A 23548-nucleotide genomic window follows, 5' to 3' on the forward strand; every position below is an offset into this window, starting at 1 on the left:
CACCTTGTCTGACCGGAGACCATTGCTTCCATCACCTTGTCTGACCGGAGACCATTGCTTCCATCACCTTGTCTAACCAGAGACCATTGCTTCCATCACCTTGTCTAACCAGAGACCATTGCTTCCATCACCTTGTCTAACCAGAGACCATTGCTTCCATCGCCTTGTCTAACCAGAGACCATTGCTTCCATCACCTTGTCTGACCGGAGACCATTGCTTCCATCGCCTTGTCTAACCAGAGACCATTGCTTCCATCACCTTGTCTAACCAGAGACCATTGCTTCCATCACCTTGTCTAACCAGAGACCATTGCTTCCATCACCTTGTCTGACCGGAGACCATTGCTTCCATCGCCTTGTCTAACCAGAGACCATTGCTTCCATCACCTTGTCTAACCAGAGACCATTGCTTCCATCACCTTGTCTAACCAGAGACCATTGCTTCCACCGCCTTGTCTTACCAAAGACCATTGCTCCCATCACCTTGTCTAACCAGAGACCATTGCTTCCATCACCTTGTCTGACCGGAGACCATTGCTTCCATCACCTTGTCTGACCGGAGACCATTGCTTCCATCACCTTGTCTAACCAGAGACCATTGCTTCCATCACCTTGTCTAACCAGAGACCATTGCTTCCATCACCTTGTCTGACCGGAGACCATTGCTCCCATCGCCTTGTTTGACCGGAGACCATTGCTTCCACCACCTTGTCTGACCGGAGACCATTGCTTCTAAACCAATGCTGTCAAGCACTAAGAAATACAGTAAAACTTATCTGGCTGAGCAATGCTGGGTGCCAGAATTTTGAATTTTCCTGTGTATTCCTGTAAAAATAGGTTACTGGAAACATGTGCTGATCACAGGGTCAACTTGACTGACAAATGTACATAAAACATAAAAATGAAGTGTTCACCTGACAGGATCATTGACTCCATTCCCCATTCCCAACCACTCATACGAAAACACAGGAATTACATCATTTCTCTAAATATTTCCTCGTTTTTTCCAAATGTACATTTACACCACATATTTCTAATACACCATGACTAATACAACATTTAGTCAAATATAGTATTTCTACTAAATAAGCCAAGAAAAATACAGCAAGAAAAATTGATTTCGTGACAAATACTTTAAAACTTGAAACACTGCATGACGATATTGATATTATCATGCCACCATCACTGTCGGAATCACGCCCCCAATAACGATAATGTTTGCAAATTGCTTAATCGCAATATCTATTTACGCCCCTATTGACTCTACCTGAATATTAGAAATCATGTTGCCATAGAAATAAATATAAATATATGCTATTATAATGCAGTATCACAGTTTTCAAACTTTGATTGCTTCGATTCAGCATTTCCTAAACTAACTTTCCGCTTAGCAGTACGATATGTCTCTGTGGGTCGGGCACTGAATGAAAAAACTACATTATATATCTTGATCGCAATGTCACACATACAATTTATTTTTATTTATATATTCAAATTAATAGCGCCATCAAACGTCGCATGCCTGCTCGCAAATAGTGTAAAACGCGGACGCAAGTCCATGTCGATTACAGGCAATGGACACTTGATGTGGGTACGCTGAGTGGATGTCCATATACGTGTCAATTTTAATCAACTGTGTACCAGCTTAAGATCGTCGATGTTCAGAGAGATTTAAAATTGACATTCGTGTTATTCGAGGTGTTTGTATTCTAACCCATGGTGAGTGGAATCTTCTTTTTACTGTGTTTGCGTTCAATGTTTCTTGATTAGACAGGGGAGTTGTTTATTGTTTAGCGCTACGTCACATCTATAACAAGATCTGTGTTGCTTCCACATCACCATACACCGTACATGGATATACGCGAAACAAAATTACAACTCTACCATGTAGCATAAAATCGATTTATTTTTTGGATTCCTCATATATGTATTCTTGGGCTATTATATTTGTTTCGCTAGCATAGATGAAATATACGTGTATACGATTTTGCTTGACGTGGCTAGGCACTGCTGAAACGCATTTAGAAAATTAATCACTTTTTATCTCAAATATTTAATGACGTACGACGTACCTACGATAACTCGACATATGTAAATCATAATTGTGCCTATAATAACACGCGAGTTTGGCAATTGCATTTTAATTATGTTAATTTCCTTTCACACTATACTCAATTATACTATGCGAATATTATTAGACATTCACAGTGTTTTGCAGTAAGACTGGTACGAGGAGATACACGCAACAATGTGTGGAATAGTAGCGTGAGATCAAAGAAAACATTTTACCATCGCGCTACTAGCTGTCAATAATCTAATACCGTAAATAGGAGTGTGTATTGCTGATCCAGTTACACTGCGATGATTCAGTACTACGCGCCATATTCTGTTGGGTCCACTTAAACACATATGCATATATATTTAATTGGATTAAAATGTACTAGTAGTGTTCTTGCCCCGGGAAGTCGAGTGTTTTTGATGGAGGACGGTTTGCTATTAAGAAAGCTGTGAAGGGGACTAGCATAGTATCACAGCGTAATATCAAATTGATTCGTTGGCATAGCAACCTTCACGCAAGGCCGTGTGATTAGTGTTGTTGAATAATAGACATGATACTATTAAAGAGAGTTTTATATGGCGGGGCATGTTATTGTAAAATTGCGAAATAATAAAATACTTACTACCACAACAAAATATATGAATCATTATTTTTCAAACATTGCGAGATTAGGCATTGTTCATCGATGGCTAGTCTATTTAGAAAATATTTACCACGATGTGTGAACTACACAGACTAGACTACCCATATGCACAAATACATAACCACTATGTGTGAACTACACAGATTGGACTACCCTTATGTACATATACGTAACCACTATGTGTGAACTACACAGACTGGACTACCCGTATGTACATATACATAACCACTATGTGTGAACTACACAGACTGGACTACCCGTATACACATATACATAACCACTATGTGTGAACTACACAGACTGGACTACCCGTATGTACATATACGTAACCACTATGTGTGAACTACACAGACTAGACTACCCGTATGTACATATACATAACCAATATGTGTGAACTACACAGACTGGCCTACCCGTATGTACATATACGTAACCACTATGTGTGAACTACATAGACTGAACTATCCGTAGGCACATATACATAACAACTATGTGTGAACTACACAGACTGGACTACCCATATGCACATATACATAACCACTATGTGTGAACTACATAGACAGGACTACCCTTATGTACATATACATAACCACTATGTGTAAACTACACAGACTGGACCACCCGTATGTACATATACGTAACCACTATGTGTGAACTACACAGACTGGACTACCCGTATGTACATATACGTAACCACTATGTGTGAACTACACAGACTAGACTACCCGTATGTACATATACATAACCAATATGTGTGAACTACACAGACTGGCCTACCCGTATGTACATATACGTAACCACTATGTGTGAACTACATAGACTGAACTATCCGTAGGCACATATACATAACAACTATGTGTGAACTACACAGACTGGACCACCCGTATGTACATATTCATAACCACTATGTGTGAACTGCACAGACTGGACTACCCGTATACACATATACATAACCACTATGTGTGAACTACACAGACTAGACTACCCGTATGTACATATACATAACCACTATGTGTAAACTACACAGATTGGACTACCCTTATGTACATATACATAACCACTATGTGTAAACTACACAGACTGGACCACCCGTATGTACATATTCATAACCACTATGTGTGAACTACACAGACTTGACTACCCGTATACACATATACATAACCACTATGTGTGAACTACACAGACTAGACTACCCGTATGTACATATACATAACCACTATGTGTAAACTACACAGATTGGACTACCCTTATGTACATATACATAACCACTATGTGTAAACTACACAGACTGGACCACCCGTATGTACATATTCATAACCACTATGTGTGAACTACACAGACTTGACTACCCGTATACACATATACATAACCACTATGTGTGAACTACACAGACTTGACTACCCGTATGCACATATACATAACCACTATGTGTAAACTACACAGACTGGACTACCCGTATACACATATACATAACCACTATGTGTGAACTACACAGACTTGACTACCCGTATACACATATACATAACCACTATGTGCGAACTACACAGACTAGACTACCCGTATGTACATATACATAACCACTATGTGTAAACTACGCAGATTGGACTACCCTTATGTACATATACATAACCACTATGTGTAAACTACACAGACTGGACCACCCGTATGTACATATTCATAACCACTATGTGTGAACTACACAGACTTGACTACCCGTATACACATATACATAACCACTATGTGTGAACTACACAGACTTGACTACCCGTATGTACATATACATAACCACTATGTGTAAACTACACAGACTTGACTACCCGTATACACATATACATAACCACTATGTGTGAACTACACAGACTTGACAACCCGTATACACATACACATAACCACTATATGTGAACTACACAGACTAGACTACCCGTATGTACATATACATAACCACTATGTGTAAACTACACAGATTGGACTACCCTTATGTACATATACATAACCACTATGTGTAAACTACACAGACTGGACCACCCGTATGTACATATTCATAACCACTATGTGTGAACTACACAGACTTGACTACCCGTATACACATATACATAACCACTATGTGTGAACTACACAGACTAGACTACCCGTATGTACATATACATAACCACTATGTGTAAACTACACAGATTGGACTACCCTTATGTACATATACATAACCACTATGTGTAAACTACACAGACTGGACCACCCGTATGTACATATTCATAACCACTATGTGTGAACTACACAGACTTGACTACCCGTATACACATATACATAACCACTATGTGTGAACTACACAGACTTGACTACCCGTATGCACATATACATAACCACTATGTGTAAACTACACAGACTGGACTACCCGTATACACATATACATAACCACTATGTGTGAACTACACAGACTTGACTACCCGTATACACATATACATAACCACTATGTGCGAACTACACAGACTAGACTACCCGTATGTACATATACATAACCACTATGTGTAAACTACGCAGATTGGACTACCCTTATGTACATATACATAACCACTATGTGTAAACTACACAGACTGGACCACCCGTATGTACATATTCATAACCACTATGTGTGAACTACACAGACTTGACTACCCGTATACACATATACATAACCACTATGTGTGAACTACACAGACTTGACTACCCGTATGTACATATACATAACCACTATGTGTAAACTACACAGACTTGACTACCCGTATACACATATACATAACCACTATGTGTGAACTACACAGACTTGACAACCCGTATACACATACACATAACCACTATATGTGAACTACACAGACTGGACTACCCGTATGTACATATACATAACCACTATGTGTAAACTACACAGACTTGACTACCCGTATACACATATACATAACCACTATGTGTGAACTACACAGACTTGACTACCCGTATACACATATACATAACCACTATGTGTGAACTACACAGACTTGACAACCCGTATACACATACACATAACCACTATATGTGAACTACACAGACTGGACTACCCGTATGTACATATACATAACCACTATGTGTAAACTACACAGACTGGACTACCCGTATGTACATATACATAACCACTATGTGTAAACTACACAGACTAGACTACCCGTATACACATATACATAACCACTATGTGTAAACAACACAGACTGGACTACCCGTATACACATATACATAACCACTATGTGTAAACTACATAGACAGGACTACCCGTATACACATATACATAACCACTATGTGTAAACTACACAGACTTGACTACCCGTATGTACATATACATAACCACTATGTGTAAACTACATAGACATGACTACCCGTATACACATATACATAACCACTATGTGTAAACAACACAGACTGGACTACCCGTATACACATATACATAACCACTATGTGTAAACTACATAGACAGGACTACCCGTATACACATATACATAACCACTATGTGTGAACTACACAGACTAGACTACCCGTATACACATATACATAACCACTATGTGTAAACTACATAGACAGGACTACCCGTATACACATATACATAACCACTTTTTGTAAACTACACAGACTAGACTACCCGTATACACATATACATAACCACTATGTGTAAACAACACAGACTGGACTACCCGTATACACATATACATAACCACTATGTGTAAACTACACAGACTGGACTATCCGTATGTACATATATATAACCACTATGTGTAAACTACACAGACTAGACTACCCGTGTGCACATATACACACCCTTGGACTGCACTTTTGTAGTAGTCATGACTAATATTTTTCGTACTCCATGTGGCGGATCATTACTTAATCTTGTTATTCAACTTTGCCAACCACGTCTCAGAATTATTAATGCTCTGATATGCCATGACTACTAGATGTTTTTGCGACACGTTTCGTTTGCAATTGATTTTAGGGTATGTGGTTAATGTCATTACGTGATTCTAACTAATTCCAAGCATTCCCCATAATTGCAATTCTAGGCATAATCACAACTATTGGAAAAGTCGTCTTTTTTTCTTGTTTCTTCGCATGAAGATAAATTGATACCAATTGTGTTACGTATCTGTCTGATACAAATTTAATCATGGAATTACACCATGTAAGCAGTTAATGTCGCGTGTGATGTACAGAAATAATCCAATGTGTGTCATAAACCGTTGTGCAATTACATGGATTAGACAGACTGTCACGTCCGCCCAATATTACATTTACCACCTCTTCTCTGTTAACCTGCGTCCGTGCATACATAATTGTGTTCCTTCCCGGTAGTATGCTGCATCTCTGTGTGACAAGGTTCAACTATCCCGTTTGAAGAAAACAAGTATTTAATTTAGTGCGACACGCGCACGTATCCATGTGACATTTGGCTTTTGGAATTATATTTTCCACGTATTTTGCAGTAGTTATAGTGGCTAAAGAGCACAGTGAAAAGCGATTTTATGAGTGTACTGTGTGAACGTTATCTACTGTCGGTTCTAGGACCAACGCAACGTTGTTACTTATTTAACTGTACGGTGTGTGTGATACTTTTAGAACATGCGTCAAGTCACATGGTCGCAAATCACGACACAAGTCACGTTGCGTCATACATCACGTCACATATCACCTCATGAAGTACATAACGTGACGTTGCGTCTCCAACCGTCACACCCATTAGTACGCGCCCCTTGAGAGTCTGTATTTGTGTAATTGGCTCCTGACTTCGATGATAGATATGCAACTTTATCTATCGCGGGTCATTAGTCGCAACTTAACGCTCGAATGACTTCAATAATTTTGCGAATCTAAATTCTCTTTTGCTTATCAGAAAATGGCTGACTGTTGTTCGGGCACTGAACCGCATTACTCCAACGAAGACAATTGGTGACGTCAGCATGTTGTTTTCTCAAAGCTATCAGCTCTACCTGTCATTGTACGAATTAATATTGTAGTGGTCTTGTTGGCGTCACGTCTTTTCAGCAGGCTTTAAATTTCTGGGCTCGTCGAATACCATGTGCGACGGTGACGTCATTCATCCTTTCTCCGCTTCAGATGTAATATGTATAATAAATGAAAACGGCGTTCGATATCATGAGTTCAATATAGTGATGTATATAGTGATATCCTTCAGGGCAGCCATGAGTGTTATCTGGGCTGTGTCGTCTAAATTATTCAGACGGCGCTAGATCATATAGATTTTAGCTGACATCATTACTGTCTTCAAGCAAATTACACTAAAGCGTGGGATTGGCCCATGCTTGTATATTGTGATTAGCTGGACTTCGCTCGTGCACGCAATATTTCCAAAAACATGAGTCACTGCTGCTTTACAACATCGACGCGAGGAGGTGAATCCACTAAAATATATATGTGTATTCGCTGCATTTTTATTGTACATGACACTGAATGTCGTTACAACCGTACACGGTGTATCCAGATATAAAATATTCGACTTTACCCAGAATTCACAACTAGGTTCACGTAGCTTGTAAATATATCAGTTGTCTCATCATTGACAATACTAGACAATTTTCCATAAATGAACCAATCAAGGCATTACATTCATCGCACTCTATATTCTAAAGGACAACTAATGCTACCTTCATTAGTAGACATTAACTTAATTATTAGATGTTTTCCCCGACAAATCAAACGTGGTTGATTTAATTCATTTTGTGTCACAATAGTGATGTTTTACACTCGTAAGACTCGAAAGTAACTCAATCAATTATTTGCACAAGATCGATCGCGTCTCAGGGGGCAGACACGTACCGTGCATGACCGATCGTCGTTAAATTTCAGGGCCTGTTACCAGTGAAATCTATCGATTGAGCTGGATACTCCAACATTATGTGCATACACACAACGAATGAAGTCTCTGAAGGCGGTGTTTTAGTAAACATGGTTTAATAACGTAATGGCAAAAATGTGTGATACTGAAAACATACGTCATGGACCTCCAATTGATAAACATAGTGAAACTGACAGAATCGTTGATTATCTTGGGTTAACGGAGTGGCAATACAGAAAATGACGTAACTGTCGCGTTATCAACAGTATTCAACCCCATTTACAATGTACAAACGCCGAGTGGTTCGTAAACAAGCAAGTACATCATTACAAATGAAAGTCAACCGGACCGGAAATGATTGAATTCGATGAGTGCGTGGGATTCGTCGAAGTACTTGCCATTCTCGCTCACTGTGGCGATTGTAAACAGATACACATACACACTGTATGTCAAATGTCAGCTTTACTTGCGCAAAGAATGATTATAAACACATTTGTGTGAAATGTGTGTATTCAATTAAAACGTTCCCTACTTCATTTCGACTGCCGATATACAATGCTTTTACTTTAGCTATATAATACACGATAGGTCAATTTCTGAACATAACTATGTGACACGCTGTGCAACCCCAACGCAATTAGCGTAAGCCATTATTCTCAGCAAAAAATCCATATCGATAGACGCTAATAGGGTTTGTTATCTTGGTGACTGTGATTCAATAGAGGTATATGGCAGGCAGTCGACGAAGACCGGTGTGATATGTAATCCACAATGACTCACAGAGTCGAATACAGTTTAACTTTCAACTCTTGGCATTAACGTATATCAATATATCTGTGGCTAATACACCGTTTCTATAAGTTGCGCTCTCTTGCGACAGGCGGATTTGTGATGAATTAAAGTAAGGTCGTTCAAAGCGAGAACAGTGTAAGGTCATGTAGTCGTGGAAATTAGAATATTGTAAATATGTCAAGCACACTATTTTTCATTGACGTACTACTACTACTATACAGATCAAATATTATCGACGTTGAACCGCCTTGCTTTTACTTACTTACGTCACAAAAGCGATATTTCGCGACTTGTAAGAAATATACTAGAGATATATTTACCTCGATTCCGCCATGAAATGTTACGAGAAACGATGTATACAGAGATAATACACAAAAAATATTGTTTGATATTGTGTCTTGACAATTAATAATACATCGGCATATGTTTTCAGAAAACTAGGACTGATAACCGTAACTTAAATGTCCTATTTCAGATATTTAACTCACATGTTTCTGGGTAATATCAATACGCTACTAAATAGATAATCAAATTAAATGCTACCTGGGACCTAGTAAAAATCCGCGTCTGTTAACACTGTGGCATAATTATGGAATTAGTACCAACTTAACATATTTCTTTGACATTTGTTGCATAAAGCATCATGAAGTGCAATGTTTGTCTCAGGTTAGAACATTTATGCTGAGTAAAATATAGGCCATTATTTTGAAAAAAAAAATTACGATGTAAAAGTACAACCTTGTGCACCACATGAACAAAGATGGCACCGAGATGTCGCTGAGATCTCGCTAGACAGCTACTACACTGTTTGAGGAGGAATAACAATTTTCTCCAGTTACCATCCAAATTATGCCAGTACTGATTTCATAATTATTACACAGTGTTGACAGAGAACCGTGGCGCGGATTACTACCTGGTCCCGGTAGCAAACAAGTTGTATTTCGCTTGTGTTTATTCATTTGGAAGCGTATTGATATTATTCTGGGACATACCTCTAGTGGTTTGGTCCTACACATGAATAGATTACAAATTGGCGCTCTGTACACTTTGGGGTCAGCTTTTGACTATTGATCTTTGCCGCCATTTTTATCTGACCACTGTGTACATAGTGAACATGCAATCAAATTTGAGTAACATAATTTCCTTAAGTAATCCACCTCCAACTATATATATTTGCGAATGGTTCGTATATATGTTGACGACGACTGTTATTCCAGATGTGTTCTTTAGTTTGAACTGTATAACATCACTGGTTATGATAATAGGATTTTCGCTGCATCATGCATTAATTACGTATTTTCAGGAAACCCATTTTCCGACTGTTTACAATCATCAATAACAGACTATAGTGTCGAAAAGTCTGTGAGCACCAATTAAGTTAAAAGTACTCAGGTTTTGCTCATTGTACGTCTTCGAACCACCTACTGCCTACTGTCTGACGCATCCCGGTCAACAAAGTAACAGCAAAACAAGTTTAAGGTCAGGGCAGATTAAAGCATCGCGTTGGATAGAAGACGATAATTGTCAAGTACATATTGATAATTGACATCGTCATTAGGGAATAAGTGATGCTTGGTTATATCATATCATATCATATCATATCATATCATATCATATCATATCATATCATATCATATCATATCATATCGTTTTCATGGTTCAATCATGATATAACATGTACTAAATACAAGATTTCAATTATGTAATAATAAGTGGTCTTAAACTGTTTTTATTTTAAATAAAATTGTGCTACAATGTTAAAAGAAAACCAGGTTTTAATGTTTAAATAGAAGACTACTCTACACCTCAATAGCTTCATTTTAGTTTATGTGTAAATATGAAGTAATCTAGATATGTTGGAAAAAAATGTGTATAGCTACAAATAGCGTTATCGATAACGAAACTGACATGGTGTTACTCTCACAGTACATTACACATATTGTATGTATGTTACAATCTTGTGATAGACACACCAGCAGTGACGTCGATTGGACGAAAATAAAGGGAATGACCACTTGTTGGTAGGGTACCCCATGAGGTATCACATAAATGGTAATAAATAACTACTTTTCATTTATTAAACTTGCGATAACTGTAAATATATTTTGTCAATATATTATATTAATGAAAAAACATGTCTTTTTTTTTATTTATTTTGGCGATAATTCGGTGACGTTGTTTTCATGAAAGGTTTGCGGCATTGGATAAAGCGTATATAGTTATTAATATACTGTGCGTTCACCGTAATTACGAGTGGTGCGTGATCTGTTTGTTCAGTTCACATATATTACGTAATTGGGTAGGCCGTTCTTTGCAACTACGCTCTTTTCTGATAAACATGTTTATACCTTCTGCTACTTATGTTTCTATACGTGGGATGGAATCTAAAGATCTACACACTGGAGTGTGTCTTCCCCAAGGCGGCGTTCCTCATGCCACTTAGTAGCCATAAATTGTGTTATATTCTAAGCACGTTATAGAGAAAATACGTCACGTCTAAAAATGAAATCAATGGAACAAGCTGCGTGCTAGATTCTATTTTGCTTATATATTTAAAACGTGAAATGTTCAGAGCAATTGTCATCCATCCACTGACACATATGTTCATACAGTCTGTGCCAGTGGCAAGCTTGCCTGGATCTCTATGTAGAACGTGTCTCCGTAAAAATTAGATGCCGTAAATGTGTACTTTAGTTCATTCAACAATGAACATAATTCACCAGAAGTCGAATGAAAAACAACAAAACAAACATAACCATGTATGTATAATAGTGACGCATGCAATGGTATCGATTATCGATAGATATAACTTGCTGTCATCGATAATATATGGACTATAATATTACCACTTTATATATTAATAGAAATTATAATCATATTGCTCGAATTTCATCGAACGATTCACGTTATCTTACGTTATCTTAAGTACAATTGATCGTATAAGCCACGCCCTCAAGTGACGGAATTCTCGAGTGACGTAAAATACGCACGGACGTCATTATTGGCATCGGTGTTGTTTTGATCTGTACTCGACCTTCAATATGTAAAATGTTTTTAGGGGATTTAGGATACTAGACCTTAAAGGTACAAGGCATTGATTAATTAATACCCTATCAATTGAAAAGATTGTTTGTGGTATGAAAGTAAACATATCAACCACAGATGCGTCGCTGTCTATGGATGGCTTTTTCTTAAACACACGTGTATAATATGCGTAACCTTGAACCATTGCTACTGTTTTTCTTATGTGAATATCACGCTTCAATAATCTTTTTGAAATACGCACATTCGTCCTACATAAGAAATTATCCGTATTAAACTTAATGATTTAACAACCACTTAACAGCCAGATAATGTAAAATCTCAAGAACAAATTAGAATCCGCAATCATTTCCAATGGCGCTGTAATATTCGTGGAATTACTTGATAATCAAACTTGTATTCATGGGTAATCTCCTTGTCTCATTGAATGACATGGGGATTTGATGTCTCGATTTATGAGTAATAATTCTGTATATCAGTGAATATTGTTTATTCCCCACAAGTGTAGCAGATCACGAAGAAACATTTTTAGAGAATTGTAGTGAACAAGTCGCCGGTGAGATTGCTCTAACCCCAGAGTCTCCGATCGACTCACGTGTTTACGGTTGAATGTCATAGCGTGGGTGGGAGACAATTACTGTAGTACGAGTTTCATAAAACGTAGTTGTTCATTGGTATTCAAACCAGCGATAGACCTGAGACCACCACTGCTTATTCCGTAGCATTCACTAAACTACCGGAAATGGAGCAAATGGTGAAACTTGTGCCTTGTGACAATACAAATACAAGAAACACACACACACACAAAACAATTACTTGAAATGTTAGACAGATTTTACTTCGTGTATATATGTCTTGGTGGATGGTGTACACCGCTATCACCGGTGTCTTGTATACGTATTGTCTGTGCAACTAAGCCAAGACAATTTCTAACTTCCAAAGGTGTTGTATATAGTGAGTTCCTTAGCTTTGGTACATATAGAATACACTCGTTGGCTCATGGTGTTATTGGGTTCAAACAAGCACTATTCCGTGATTCGATATAAAGCTCAAATTGATGAAGTGAATTGTCGACGAAGACAATCTATTATAGATGGTTTCAATAAGAGAATTTAACTGCCAATGCCACCTGTAATTAACTTCAGTGAACCTAATCAATTGCACATGTTTGTAAATACCTCTCCATTGCCAAGGTCATGTGTATGCCTATCACGTCGTTCCCACTATTAAGGCATAATAGCTAACCTAACCGTATTAGAGACAATGTGCTTTCCAATAATGCTTTATTATAGGGTTTCAGTTGAATCGCCGAGTGGAATCCGAGAGTCGGTTATTAAACTGTTCTGTGTGACATTTACATCTGTTTTCTCTTTTACCATTGATCATATTGAGTTAAATGTGGGAACTGATAAGAGAACAACATCTAACGTGATAAACATCGCATGGACGTGTACATGCAATTATCGAAAATCTATAGAGCAACAATTTCCTGTTCATCTGGTGTCACGTGACGGAGCTATATGAGCCGAATTATATTATTTTAACCTTTATTCCAAATGCTTAACTTCACGATAGGTGAAAATTGCAATTATCCGCAATTAAAGCCTTTACATTGAAACACTGTATTACATATGGCCCTATGGCTTAACTGGTGTAATCCAAGCAACTCAATGTACTGCGCTGTCCTTTCTGTTCGTATTTTTCAGACAAGGGAATAATGATCAAAATTTACCATTGTATTACGTCGAATACAGACTGGAGATAAATTCAGGAAGTACAAGACATACATATGTAAATATCATTTACATAACCGAAATATTAACAAAATGGTCTTTAAATGTCTGTCTATTTACCAATATGATATATACGTCATGCGTTCCCATATATTACCTTATATTTATCCATCCAGTACATCGATGTTTGTTTTGTGTTTACACGAGTTAGAAAAAAAAACGCAATTCATGCTCTACTTTGCTAAAAGGAGAAATCGTAAATTTGATTACGCTTACGTGACGTTAATTGATGTGTAAATGCGCGAACCATGAAAGCAACAACTAGGACTTATATATTGATGATAATAGCGACCATCAACAGTACGTACGTGCCAAGTAGTACAATAATGAGAAACGTCTTTGTGATTTAGTTCCAACGAACATGTATATTGCAAATAAATTGATAATTTATAATCCCTATATGCCACGTACAATTGTGTGGAGACCCTAACATAACAAACACGATGTTATAGTTTCTATACGCGTATATACTATACTATATAATATAACAAGGCATGCGTGGCACAGTTCCCGTTAGTTACCAAATTTAAGATATATTGTTTTTTTTATAGTAATACAGTTGGAACATAAACATGTCAGAGATATGAATCCAGAATCTGATGCTTGATTATGGAGATTTTTTAACATTGAAATGACTGACATCTTGTATCTGATCGTCAAACGAGTACTTATCCATATTAAGAGACACTGCTCTGGAACAGCATTAAATAAAACAAAATGACCTCTGGTCGGCCATTTTGCGTTGCATAGTCAAACCAATATATCTGTATATCTATAACATTATATATAATGAATATAAAACATTTGAACAAAATCAGTCAAATTATGTCAGAGAGACGGCTCTAGAACCGCATTCATTAAAACAAAATGGCCGCCAGTCAGCTATTTTGAAACCGATTTGATAAATAAAATGACGCGCATCAGAGACCCATAATGTCTTATATATGTACTAAGTTTTAACACAATCTATCCATAAACGACCAAAATCTGGTCCCAGAATGCCAGAAATGCTTGATTTTTGATGATTTTTCAGCACAAAAGTAGCCACCATTTGAATTAGCCATTTTGCATTGCATAGTCAAACCAATATATTTGTATATCTATAACATTATGTATAATGAATATAAAACATTTGAACAAAATCAGTCAAATTATGTCAGAGAGACGGCTCTAGAACCGCATTCATTAAAACAAAATGGCCGCCAGTCAGCTATTTTGAAACCGATTTGAAAAATAAAATGACGTGCACCAGAGTCCCATAATGTCTTATATATGTACTAAGTATGAACAAAATCTATCTATAAACGACTAAGATCCGGTTCCAGAATGCCAGATATGACACTAGAACTGCATTCATAGAAACAAATGACCGCCCATCGGCCAATTTTTATTCTGATCCGAAAAGCCAGATGATGTGCATCAAGGTCCCACAATGTCCAATGTATGTACCAAGTTTTAACAAAATCCATCTATAAATGCTTGATAAATTATTTTTCGTGAAACAAATATGTATATGTATTATAATATTGTGTATGATGTATGTGTTGTGCATTTTACATAATTCTGCCAAAGGAGCATACTTGCATGGTTACCGTGAATAGATTCCAACCCCCACTCCATGTCACAATTCCACGTGGCTAACACCCGCTGATCCACTCTATGTATAGAAAAGCAGCAATATGGCATGCGATGCGTTGAAAATACATAAATCACTTTTTTCTCGGCAATAACAAGATACATATAGAATGTATTCGTACTGCGACAGTAATAGAACGACGATGATATGCATGGTACAAGTACTATCAAGCTGTCACTTCCAGAGAGAAGACGAAATGTGTCTTACTACATTCTTTTGAACAAGTCACGTTTTCTATTTCATCATCGTCGTTTCAGTATTCCCTACAAGTAATAATTGGTGATACATTGTTACATTTGAGGAACTAACACGCTGTCATTCATTCCTGGGAATTATACACAATTAACTGTTTATTTCAATATGATGCGTATTATATGCGGTATATTGTGGAAAGCCGTCCACACTTCGGAATTTATAAAAAGGGAGTCCCTTTAATCGCAACCATTTTTAAGCATGATTCAAGCGTTCAATTAGCTCAAAGAGATTCAATTTACATAAAATTTCATTACAATCTGTACGATTTCCCGGTTTCTAAAGTTATTCATTTGAATCTTTCGCTTTACAAAACTTACGCAACCGTTATTAAATTACTATCACTATACTAATTGATCTGCACTTATATACGACAATACAGCAAAAACTTAATTACATCACTGCAGATTTGTGCCGATAGTTTGTTATTTAGCTATTTGCTATTGCCATGGCAACATAACGCAAAACAAACTTATAAAAGCTATATTCTTTGTTATATTAAGGATACATTTTCTTGGCACATGATTCTTACTGTGTCCAGGTTTGTTTTATTTAACGATAAATAAAATCGACAAAACACAAGAACAAATTGTTAAAGATGAGGCATGTTGTGTTTTAAATGTCCACATTTGACATCTATGGGAATCTATACACCCATTACTTGTACGCGTTGAAGCAAAACGTAGACGCTTACCGCTGTGCTACTGTGACTTATCGTGTACAATACTTATCGTGTACAATACTTATCGCGTACAATACTTATCGCGTACAATACTTATCGCGTACAATACTTAGCGCGTACAATACTTATCGCGCGTACAATACTTATCGCGTACATTACTTAGCGCGTACAATACTTAGCGCGTACAATACTTACCGCGCGTACAATACTTATCGCGTACAATACGTATCGCATACAATACTTATCGCGCGTACAATACTTATCGCGTACAATACTTAGCGCGTACAATACTTAGCGCGTACAATACTTACCGCGCGTACAATACTTATCGCGTACAATACGTATCGCGTACAATACTTATCGCGCCTACAATACTTATCGCGTACAATACTTATCGCGCGTACAATACTTATCGCGTACAATAACAATGACGTTCAGGACTTCATTATAACAAACGGGAATAATGTATACGCGAGGGACAGTAACTGGGAATCAAGTTTATGCAAATCATTGTGCATGCACTTTAAGGTAGAGACGCAGTTTACCTGACAGGTATTTTAATAAGTTAATTAGGAAACCAAGATGACCTCCCTTGTCCACAAAACTATATATTTTCGGAAAGCTGTATGAGTTTTTTTTTATGGACACTGTAGTTTGAAATACGCACAAAAATGTGTTTTTTTGGTCAAATTAGATTTTAAAAAATGTTGGTTTATGGGTACATCTGTTTACATTGAAGAAAGTGCCGTCTTGAAAACTGTCTACCAGTTGTCAATTTTGCAGCAGCTCAAATTTCACTACTTCAAGTTTATGCATAAATCAACACCTAGGCTAGTTGTCTGTACGATTGTTGTAACACTGTTCAACCAAAAACAATGCCCCGATGTGAAAATTTCAAAACAAAAGGTCAAAGCGTCTAGGAGCTAAGTTCTAGGATGTTCACTAAAAAGAAACTGAGATAATTGCTAATTTGCATAACAATTCATTCAGTAAGAAGTTTGCTAATGCTCATAATTAAAATGGCTGTAACAGTTCCAAAATTAAATGTATTATAGTTTTGTTAAAAGTTAAATATAGTGCATAATATGGAGATCCCGTCATTTCTTTTTTTCACCATGTTTCTTTTTTATTATTTATGTACAGCCTTGTTAAATCTTGCTAAGCATTCAAACGAGATAATGTTTGCACCTGTTATCTATATATTAAAACCATTTTTTGAGTATGTTCCACTGTTCACAATTCTACAAAATTTCAACAGTCTATAGCCAAGACTGTTTGGATAATAAAAAGCAAAAAAAAAAATACAATTTTAAGTGCTCACGAACCTGCATCTTTACCTTAAATTAGGTGTACGTACTCTAACGACGTATTTTGTTACATTGTTAATCCATTTACTTTCAAAAGGTGATGCATCACCGTCCCTGTTAACTCCGCGACACAGCTTACTATTCCTTCTCAAACCACGGCATAGCTTACATCCCCACTTGCTCTACGACATATATCTGGCTTGGACAACATTAATTAAACTGACTGTGTGTGCGCGATTTCTAGGTGTGAAATGTAACCATACGATGCTGTCAAATTGAAAATGAAAAAGAATGGGGCAAGGTTAGCGTGAAACAACCCGAGCTGTGCCTAAATCTACGTCGTACGTTGAACAACCGATTCTACATCATATTGTTTTCCCTTTGTGTGATTCCTTATTGCTCTGTGTGATTTCCTTTTCCTGCTGTAAAATGTACCATTAAGTTCTGTATATATTGCTCTCTCTATAATTTCTTATTTCCTTCTGCATGGTTTCTTATTGCCCTCTGCATGATTTCTTATTGCACTCTGCTTGATTTTCTGTCTTCTGCATGATTTCTTATTGCCCTCTGTATAATTTCTTATTGCCTTCTGTATAATTTCTTATTGCCCTCTGTATAATTTCTTATTGCCCTATGTATAATTTCTTATTGCCCTCTGTATAATTTCTTATTGCCCTCTGCATGATTTCTTATTGCACTCTGTATAATTTTGAATTACTTTCTGCAAGATATCTTATTGACTTCTGGATTTCGTATTGCCCTCTGTATAATTTCTTATTGCCCTCTATATAATTTCTTATTGCCCTCTATATAATTTCTTATTGCCCTCTGTATAATTTCTTATTGCTCTCTGTATAATTTATTATTGCCCTCTGCATGATTTCTTGTTGTCCTCTGTATAATTTTGAATTACCTTCTGCTAGATATCTTATTGACTTCTGGATTTCATATTGCGCTCTGTATAATTTCTTATTGCCCTCTGTATAATTTCTTATTGCCCTCTGTGTAATTTCTTATTGCCCTCTGTGTAATTTCTTATTGCTCTCTGTATAATTTATCATTGCCCTCTGCATGATTTCTTGTTGTCCTCTGTATAATTTTGAATTACCTTCTGCTAGATATCTTATTGACTTATGGATTTCGTATTGCGCTCTGTATAATTTCTTATTGCCCTCTGTATAATTTCTTATTGCCCTCTGTATAATTTCTTATTGCTCTCTGTATAATTTATTATTGCCCTCTGCATGATTTCTTGTTGTCCTCTGTATAATTTCGAATTACCTTCTACTAGATATCTTATTTCCCTCTGTATAATTCCGTATCACCCTGTTTGTTTCCTTTTATAATTTATTATTCCCCTCTGTATAACGGTATATATTGCCCTCCGCATCATTTGTTTTCCACTGTATGATTTATTGTTGTCACCCGTATAATTTTCTAGTGCCCTATCTATAAAATAACATTGTCATATGCATGTGTTTTTGTACTCTGTGACATTTCACGGCCATTCCTGTATTATGCAATACAAGTCGATTTTTCTTACATTATAGTTCAGATAGCAAGTATCACCTTGAATGCACAAGCCAGGTTTCAAGGGTAATTAACTTAAGTTCACTGTCCACGTGTGTCATGGGTTTGAATTAAATGTTTACTTTTGCTCGCACGTGTTTTTGCAATACTTGATGATCACTTGTTATTCAGACACCTCTCATTCTCGTATCTTATCCTGTAGTGCATATATATATGATTATTAATTCATATTACTGTCATACCAAATCGTAACAAATCATGTATAAATATCTAGAAGTGTTTCATATTGTAAATATGACGGTACCCTTTCAGTGTAGATAACCTGGTGAAAATCCGCCACTTTTACTTGTGTAATCTCTAATGGAACAGCTCTGGATATGGTTCGGTTAAAGTAGGAGAACTGCTTGACAGTCAGAATTTAAATATCTTTCATAATTTCTACTGCAATTGAGATATCACTCTCATTGAACTACAAAAATATATCATATACATCTATATCAGAAATACAATAATTATGGTAAATGTATTATATTTGAGTATTTGCTAAAAACTGAAAATTGAAAATACCATCACAACTTGAAAAACAAGTTATTGAGGTCTAGTAAAAAATCCAACGTATCTAGTACCGACATAATTGACCTAGAGGGTTTCAAGAAAAAGTTGAAAATACAATCATTTGATGAGTGGATTAGGAGAAATAAACAAATATGAATAGGCTTCAATCTCATCTGCAATGACAGAAAATATTATGTTTTGAACTGGTAGCTTTCGATATTTTCATGTTGCCAGGACACAGTGCTGTCAGTATCCAATTGGTAGTCGTAACTGCATGTATTGCACCTTTCCATGTTTAATTAAAATCGCTGTGCAATTACACACGTATATACACACATATCCAACCAATCATCCACTCAGTGACACCGCGCGCTCTGTTGACTCGTCTTCGTTTTGGGCTATGCTCGGCCGTGGTTATTAATGACGTAAACACCGTAGACCAGTGCGCATGGAGGAATTTAAAGACACCGCAATATATAATTATCACGATGTCACATTTTATACTCTAACACGTAGCTGTTCGTAGCTGTTGCTGCAATGTTGCGCTTTTTGTTGACTTTACGTGTGTAAACAATCTGGTTATATAAAGGCAGATCTGCGACCGACCAGGAATGTATTCGTATAATTTTTGTTCTGGTTGTAACGACAACTTTGTGAACAGTTTAAATAGTTTTCATTCAACGGAAAATGTTATTGTGAGAACACTTTACTATCAGTGATACTCATTCCAATTTACGTGAGTTTAAATACTAAGTAATGAGCACGATGTTTGTTATGTTACTACAACTACTTACATTCGTTATCCACGCCAGTGTAGTGCTGCTTTTACGTGAACACACGAAGTTTTACGAGTACAACTAATCTTATTAATGGCACTCGCGTTTAAATTGGAAATGTTTAATCTACATTACACGACCAATACAAATTTGCCCTAACCGTGTTCGGCATTTATGTATCGACAGCTGTGTCCTAACACCACGAAGCAGCATCATAGAATGACATAGCTTGTATTGCGTCAGTGTCATTTTAAGCATTGGTCGTGTTTTATGTACGATCCCTCACTGTAAGCTTCACTGTTAACAATCTCCGATTTCCCATAGTTTAACTGTCGCCGCTGTTCACAACTTCTGATGTCCGTGATAAAAACAGATTAAAAACGGAAAAGATTTCCGTTGACTATTCTTATCAGCGATTATATCAATGAAGAAGCCTGATGTACATTGGTTTGCCAAAGGTTTCGCATCCTACGTTGATTCTTATCTCCATTTACACTTCTGTAAACAGCATGGCGCTTGACGCTTCTGCTGCAAAGAAACACCCCTTTTAAAATTAAAACAAATTTATTTATATATATATATTTTTAATATTTTTATTTGGCTTTTTTTTTTTATTAATCTCGTTATTGTGTTGTCGATTGGACGTGGGGTTTCCGTTTGTGTGTGTGTGTGTGTGTGTGTGTGTGTGTGTGTGTGTGTGTGTGTGTGTGTGTGTGTGTGTGTGTGTGTGTGTGTGTGTGTGTGTGTGTGTCTGTGTCTGTGTCTTATGCGACACAGTATTTGTACCGCTCCTTGTTCAACTTGAAAATGACGTACACTGCGTATGCGTAGGGTATTTAATATTGGATCGTTTATAGTCTCTTGTTATCACCAGATAAGGTGAAGGCCGCGTAGCATCCCGCCATTAGATTAACAATAAATCATCCCATCGTTTTGTAATAAAAATGCATCATTCCTTAATATTTATCACCATGTCTACGTAATATTAGTGGATGACATTAAAGGAAATGAAATTACCCCATAATGGACATGCCCACTAATATGACGCGCAGATAAAACTCATCACCATATTTCATAGTTTTATCCACTTTCGCTTTACGGTACAGCTTGCATCCATCTTACTGAGTGAATTCTACGTCGTTGACGATGTCCTGTTAACCGATTGGAATAATTTCAACAACAACATTCAAAAAAGGTTTGGTGTGGCTGTTGACGACCGTCTTGTCTCCAAGGCAAATTTCACGCAAGCACGTTGTCATGAAAACCGTGTCGTCACAAACATTGTTGCATTCCATTAATAATAGTAGTAATACTAGTAATCTCATATGCCTGCATATCAAATAAACCCAATTGCGTTCATGCATAGGAGGAAACGCCCAACTTATTAAGAATATACAAAATCTTCAGTCATTTTAACCATAATTGCTCAGTAGACTAGCTAAGAAGCTATACATGTTAGTTCTACTGTTATAAAACAATACCAAAGCAAATTCAGAAAGTGCAGATTGTAGAATAACAGGAAGTGTTTTTTTTTCTCGAGAACAATCTTTCCATGTGTGTACCTAAATGATTAGTACGGCTATGAATATAATAGTAAATATACCAAATGAACGTTGTATACAATGGAGTTTTAAACGCTTAGCACGCACGCGTTTAGGCGCGCTTCGTTAGCCCGTACTAAGGCTCTGGACCGGGTCTTTAATCAGTACTTAGCACTTCTTAGCCCGTGCTAAGCATTCACACACGTTTTCTTAGCACGGGCTATTTGACCTCTTAGTCCGTGCTAAGTAGCTGTGTGTGAACGCTAATAATATAGAGCATTAGTCAGTAAAGTGGTTTGCAAATTGTAATCTTCTTAATTGTGTTTACGCTGTACAGGGAGAGTTACTACCTGTCTATCACTTGCACTATGGGATGCGATATAATACAATACTATAATATATTGCTATATACTGCCTTTTATCACAATACACATTACCGTGTGATACAATTTGTTTCGGAATTCTGTAAATAATTACGTGTGATATTTGTTTCATTTTGACGTGTTTTCTTGTCGTCTTCCCCGTTTGTGTGTGCGCATCCACCGCATACAAAAGAACAGCGAGTCTTTCATGATGCTATACGATGTGAACACTTTGAAGGTATCCTAGTACAATCCTGTGTAGTAGCAATGGGAGATTTAGACGGCGATTTTACTATTGGGTTGCTACCTGTACGAATATATGCAGTCATTGCTATTGAATTTGTTTAATGATGGGCTGACATAAATAGCGCAGCCGTAATCGTGATTGGAGGTCACCATGGAGACAACCGCTGGTTATTCTTTCAACTGAATTCGTATTGTTAATTTTTCCATCTTTTATGCAAAATGAACATATCATGTCATCCGATAACACTTCAATGTAAAATACTTACCCTAAGACACATCGTATTTTCAATGACATTTTTATATTTTATTTTTGTTGTGGAGTTAATTCTTTATTGGCTGGTCCATATATGAGTGTCGAACATACTGACAATATTAACGCTTCTGATAAATTGGGATGTTTTGTATGTGGAAAAAAGGGTATCACTTGTTAAAATTGGTTTCTTGGTCGCTATGTCAGTCGGTGGTTCGAGAGAAGTCCCCCCCCCCC

The 23548-nt window shown here is 36.9% G+C and overlaps 1 protein-coding gene across 1 annotated transcript in view; it reads left to right on the plus strand.

The window, feature by feature from the left end:
* Positions 1 to 1534: 1534 nt before the first annotated feature.
* LOC144359607 (uncharacterized) overlaps positions 1535 to 23548 on the plus strand; it is a 59503-nt gene continuing 37489 nt past the window's right edge. Inside the window, exon 1 of the mRNA XM_085500992.1 lies at positions 1535 to 1719. The gene's annotated coding sequence lies outside the window, so the exon portion shown is untranslated. The remainder of the gene's footprint in view (positions 1720 to 23548) is intronic.

The sequence above is a fragment of the Saccoglossus kowalevskii genome, chromosome 7, assembly GCF_978046115.1.
Source record: "Saccoglossus kowalevskii chromosome 7, keSacKowa6.1, whole genome shotgun sequence".
Taxonomy (NCBI): domain Eukaryota; kingdom Metazoa; phylum Hemichordata; class Enteropneusta; family Harrimaniidae; genus Saccoglossus; species Saccoglossus kowalevskii.